Below are 6,401 nucleotides of genomic sequence, written 5' to 3' on the forward strand. Positions count from 1 at the left end.
CCTCTAGGGTCTGAGTAGTGGTGCAGGAGTAAACGACACTCTGTGGGGCTGACCCACGTGGGAAGGTTCTAGGTTCACTTTCAGTGAACTCTGTAAGAAAGCCAGGCATGTACATGCCCATGATATGGGGCTGGCTGATGCTGGGAGTGGATTGTGGCATCAAGAACCTGTGAAGGGCACTTGTTTCTCTGTCTTTGTCTCTCTCATTCATAAGAGAAATATGTAAATAAACTTAAAAAAAAGTCCACCTCTTCAAATCTGGAGGTCTCTCTCTGTCTTGTGTTACTCTCTCTGTAGAAACCAGCTGCCATGTTATGTGAGCAGGCCTACGGTGAGACCCACATGCTGAGAAACTGGAGCCTCCTGCCAACAGCCAAATGAATGAGCTGAAGTTGGCTCTGTGTCCCTTCAGATGACTGAAGCCTCATGAGAGACTGAGCCAGAGCCACCCGGCTGGGACCCGCCCAGTTTCTTGACCCCGTAATGTGAGACCATAAATGTTTGTTGTTTTAAGCTGCTACACTTTGGGGTAATTTACTATTTAGCAATAGAGGACTAATAAACAAATGAATTCATTGCAATATTTAAAATGCTAGCCCATGTAGCTCTTTGATAGCACGTGGTTGGTATAGGGAATGGATATATCCTGTATGCTAGTCAATATTTTTTAAATTAAAATACAAGGTTTTATATGAGTGTTATTAAAGCTTTTTTGCCCATTCCCCCTTTTTGGTTAAAGTTTTTCTGCCCATTTCTTCCATGAGTGAGACAGACAGACATAGGTACACCCAACAGGGTCCTAATGCCATAATCCACCCCCAGCATCAGCTGGCCCAGATCATGGATATCTCCATGTCTGGTATTTTCAGGGAGGTCGACTGACACAAACCTAGAACCTTCCCAAGTGGGTTAGCCTAGCAGAGCATAGTCAGCCAATGCTGACAACGTTTCGTTGTTGTTTATTATTACATTGTCTTACCTCTGCATCATTGTCTAGCCTTTGGCCTTTTGAGTGTTTAAGCGCTACTTATGGGGATCACTGAATACTTACACTGGATGGAATTTATTATAGGAGTCAAGAAAGGTCCCAACCTTCATAGAACTGCTACTATAGTGCAGGAGGCAAACACCTGAACAACAAGTAAGACAATTTCAGAGAAGGCTATTATGGAAGAAATAAAATGACTAAATGACAGACTCAGGATAAGGGTGGGCAAACTTTTGCGAGAGCAGCATATTCAAGGAGGGGATACGTTTCACTGAAACCTGAATGGTTGGCAGAAGTCACACAGGTGAAGTTGATCACAAACAGGGCAGAGAGAGTGCACGGCCAGGAGGTGGCAGTTCTTAGCTCACTGGAGCAATAGAAGAAGCCACTGTGGCTGAAACAGTGGATAAGGAGAATGAGATGAGGGCCTGGTTCCTTGAAGATGGCTTATTGATGCAAGAAACTGAGTAGGTGGGGCCAGACCTTGAAGGCCATGGTAAGAAATGCATGGGAAACCACCTGGAGTTTTAAGCAGTGCAGCATCATGACCTGGTGTTACAATGCTCCCAGGAGCTGTGCTGGAGACTGGCTGATAGGGCAGGAGTAGGTGCAGAACAGCTAGGAGGGGGTAACAGCTAGGAGGGGGTCGTAGTGCTGGGCACACGGCACGGGTCGTGAGTGATTGTTGGTAAGTGAAGGAGTGAAGAGTCTAAGAATAATGTAATTTGGGTCAATGTGATGGCAGTGGAGATGGAGTCGTGCAGACAGAGATGTGCTATATTTTATAACCACCAATAGAAACAATAGGACTGTTTTTTGTTTTGTTTTGTTTTGTTTTATAATGACTTTCCACCAAAACACAGGTGTCATGGAAACCACCATGAAATCAAAGCCAAAATGAGAAAGGAGAAGACTCACACCAACATCGTTGTTATTGGCACGTCGATTCCAGCAAGTCCACCACTACTGGCCATCTGATCTACAAATGTGGTGGGATAGACAAAAGAACCATCGGAAAATTAAAGAAGGAAGCTTCTGAGATGAGAACTGGCTCTTTCAAGTATGCCTGAGACTTGGATAAACTGAAAGCTTAATGTGTGATGTCACCATTGATACCTCCCTGTGGAAATTCAAGACCAGCGAGTATTATGTGACTATCATCGATGCCCCAGGACACAGAGACTCTGTCAAAAACATGATTACAGACGCATCTCAGGCTGACTGTGCTGTACTGATTGTTGCTGCTGGCACTGGTGAATTGGAAGCTGGTATCTCCATGAACGGGCAGACCCATGAGCATGCCCTTCTGGCTTACACACTGTGTGTGAAGGAACTAATCATTGGCGTTAAGCAAATGGATTCTACTGAGCCACCCTAGTCAGAAGACATACGAGGAAATAGTGAGAGAAGTCAGCAGCTGCATTAAGAAAATTGGCACCAATCCTGGGACAGTAGCATTTCTTCCAACTTCTGGTTGGAATGGTGACAGCATGATAGAGCCAAGTGCTAACATGTCTTGGTTCAAGGGATGGAAAGTCACCTACAAAGAATGTGAGACCAGTGGAACCACACTGCTTGAAGCTCTGGATTGGATCCTGCCACCAACTCGTCCAACTGACAAGCCCTTGCATCTGCCCCTCTAGGATGTGTACACTATCGGTGGTATTGACACTGTCCCTGTGGGCCGAGTGGAGACTGGTGTGCTCAAACCTGGTATGGTGGTCACCTTTGCACCAGTGAATGTGACAACTGAAGTAGAATCTGTTGAAAGGCACCACGAAGCTTTGAATGAAGCTCTTCCTGGGGACAATGTAGGCTTCAATGTCATGAACAGCCTGATAACGACGTTCAGTTTGGCAATGTTGCTGGTGACAGCAAAAATGACCCACCAATGGAAGCAGCTGTCTTCACTGCTCAGGTGATTATCCTGAACCATCCAGGCCAAATCAGCACTGGCTACGCCCCTGTACTGGGTTGTCAAGCCCACATTGCTTGCAAGTTTGCTGAGCCGAAGGAAAAGATTGATTGCCATTCTGGTAAAAAGCTGGAAGGTGGCCCTAAATTCTTGAAATCTGTTGATGCTGCCATCATTGAAATGGTTCCCAGCAAGCCCATGTGTGTTGGGAGCTTCTCTGACTATCCTCCTCTGGTTGTTTGGCTATTCATGATATGAGACAGTCGGCCTGGGGTGTCATCAAAGAAGACTCCTGGAGCTGGCATGGTCACCAAGTCTGCCCAGAAAGCTCAGAAGGCTCAATGAATATCCCTAATTCCTGCCACCCCAGTCTTAATCAGTGGTGGAAGAACAGTCTCAGAACTGTTTGTCTCGGTCATCTAGGTTTAATAGTAAAAGACTGGTTAATGATAACAATGCATCGTAAAACCTTCAGAAGGAAAGGAAAATGTTTTGTGACCATTTTGGCTTTTAGTGTGTGGCAGTTTTAAGTTTACTAGTTCTTAAAACTAGTACTCTCTAATGGAAACAACTTGACCAAAAATCTGTCACAGAATTTTGAGACCATTAAACACAGTTTAATGAGGAATAAAAAATAGTACTTGAATGGTTGGAAATGTTATTCTAAGTGAGGAGCAGAGAAAACTCAAGAAAGGATAACTCCCACCATTCTGGTATAAGAAGCTGTGTAGATAAATATGCATTTATAAGCTGGGAGTATATCTGAAGACAAAAAATCCTGTTGTTTTTGAGATACTGTGATAAATTCACGTGAAGTGTTTTTTTTTTTTTAAGTTTTTTGCCATAGGGTGCATATACATACTAGAGAGAGAGGGAAAGTGAGAAATCACCCTTAGGAGGGATGGCCATGCCTTAATCTATTCTCCTACTGGGATTTTGGGCATGCATGCACACACATGTACCTGGCATGAGTTGCCAGGTCTGGGACTCAAACCACAGTTGTCCATGTGGGAGTCCAGCACTTTAACCAATATACCACCTGCTGGCCATACAGATTTTAATCAAAGAAGTGAACTATGTATTTCACTATCTTGCTTATAAGAGGGATTAGGTGTGAAATAAACTCAGGAGCCCTCACCAATTTCTCAGAGATTCGTAGAGCAGACTAGGTTAGTACAGGCACTCAGAACCTGCATTGGCCATCACATCTCGTCAAGCAGAGATGAGTTACCAGAAAGGAGATACAAATGTGTAGAAACTCCATTTCCTCATAAATACATTTTTTTTCAAAATTATATGAACCTCAACAAAATAATAGGGAGAGTAACTAATATTTGGCTTACTAAGTATCAAACTAAACGTTTGTGTGGATGAAGTCAGCTAATGAACAGGTGAGAAGCATGGGTTTAAAGGGATTCAATTACATGCTCCAGGTTTTCCATGCACTTTGAACTTCTCTTCTTTCTCTAATGCAGGAGTTCTCTCCATTAGGTATATATTGGAATTACCTATCGAGCTCTTTACAAATTAGTGTATCATCATGTTTTAGCAGCTGCCTAGGTGATTCTAATTTGTAGAATGCTGGTACAAGTGAGACCACTTAACATTTTGCTTTCCTTCCTGATATTTAAAGGAGAGGGATAAACCGGTGAAGCTTATTTTGGTTTTCCTGCTATACCTTGGAAAGGGAGTAAACGCGGCTGAGATTTGTCTGTTCAGATGCTTGAGCAGCTCGATATATCCAAGCCATAGCTAAAAGCATTTTAAAAGTCCAGGTCTGCTGAAGGTCGAGTCAGACTAAGAACACAGCACGTATAACGAAACCACCTCAGTGGTAAGTAAATGACTTTTACATGGGCTCTCTTTCTAACTACATAAGTAAGATTACCTACGATGACAAACGATAGTACATAAATGTCTGCATTTGTTAAGAAAATATTCTCTTTCTGTGATTTAGAAAAGATATGGAGAGCTTATTAGTATCTTTTTTTCAGCATTCCTCATCCTTTGCTCACAGAGGCACAGAGTGGCTTAGTATCCCAAAGCCTTCATTCTTGCTTTTTTCTACAGCATGGCTTGAAAACTAACATATTCAGCTTCCCAACGATCTTTCTACTAGAAGTGACAATGTGACGCACTCCTGGCCAGTAATATGTAAGTAGCTATCCCTGGACAAAACTTTTGACCATCTTTTTAAAGGGACACACTAAGCCCACCCACGCCCTGAATGTAGGTGAGTCTTGAAGTGGTACAACAGCCATGGATGACAGGCCAAGGCTGGGGGAGCAGAAAGAGAAGAGGAGCCTGGGTTTTTGATATCATGGCTATCATGTACCAGTTTTTTTTTTTTTTTTTGGAGAGATTTTCACTGTAGGGCGCGTGCGCTCGCCAGACAGAGAGAGACATAGAGACAGAAAGCGAGAAATCACCCCCCAGGGGGGATGGTCATGCCGCAATCCCTTCTCCTCCATTCTCCTCTCGGGATCTTGGGCACGCACGCACACGTGCCCGGCGTGAGTTTTAAGCCACCAGGTCCGGGACACGAACCGCGGTCGACTACGTGGGAATCCAGCGACATAGCCATTACGCTAACTGCTGGTTCCCTCATGTACCAGTTTTGACAGGGCCAAACATTTCATTGCATTAAAGAAAGTCAGTCTGGTAGTTATTTAATCAAGTCTTAGTTGGATTCAGATGTGTGTTGCTGAGAGATCCTAACTTATACATTTGCCAAAATGTGTAAATAACGTTTTTGTTATCTTATTCGAGAAAACTAATTCAATTAAATTAAAATTTTCTGAAAGCATAGTAATGTTAATCTAATTAAGTGCAATGGGGAATCTACATAGGATCTTGTAAGTCAGATTTCTTTTCAAGTCAGTTATGTAGGTGACATATCCAAGTCCTAATTAGTTCCCATTGAGTGAGAACTTCTAATAAATACCCAGGATTTTTCTTAATCCAACTATTTGTTTCTCTTTAACCAGAAAACATGAGCCTATACTCAGTGGGAATCACTTCCTTCTAGCTCAATTGTAAAAATATGGAGATAAGATCAATTGTAATGTTTTATAATGTTAAACGCCTAAGTAACTTTTAGGTCTGTAAGCATCTCATTATGAAAAACATTGATCAAACATTTTTGCTGAATATTTTTAGGAAAATATATCCTATTTTGTTGTTGCTTCTTGCTGCTATCTTTTTAAAAAATAATTATTTCATTTAGCTTTGTTTATTGGCTTTATTTTTTATTTGACCAAAGAGGGACAGAGAGAGAGAATGAGAGAAAGTGAGAAAGCAAGCCATCAGGTCCAGGATTCAAACCGTGGACAGCCATGTGGGAGTCCAGCACCCTTAACCATCATGCCATCTGCTGGTCCCATTACTGCTATCTTTTTAAACTTTTTCATATAGTCTCTTCATAATTTTTCTAGCCAATTCTCAGTCTTGTTTATTCATATTACAGACCAGTAATATGGGAAAGTCTCTGTTTTGTTA

At 42.3% G+C, this 6,401-nt stretch overlaps 1 pseudogene; it reads left to right on the forward strand.

The window, feature by feature from the left end:
- Positions 1-1,885: 1,885 nt before the first annotated feature.
- Positions 1,886-3,161, forward strand: LOC102472832 (elongation factor 1-alpha 1 pseudogene; annotated as a pseudogene).
- Positions 3,162-6,401: the final 3,240 nt, after the last annotated feature.

This window comes from Tupaia chinensis, unplaced genomic scaffold (assembly GCF_000334495.1).
Source record: "Tupaia chinensis unplaced genomic scaffold, TupChi_1.0 Scaffold000263_1, whole genome shotgun sequence".
In the NCBI taxonomy this organism is placed as follows: Eukaryota; Metazoa; Chordata; class Mammalia; order Scandentia; family Tupaiidae; genus Tupaia; species Tupaia belangeri.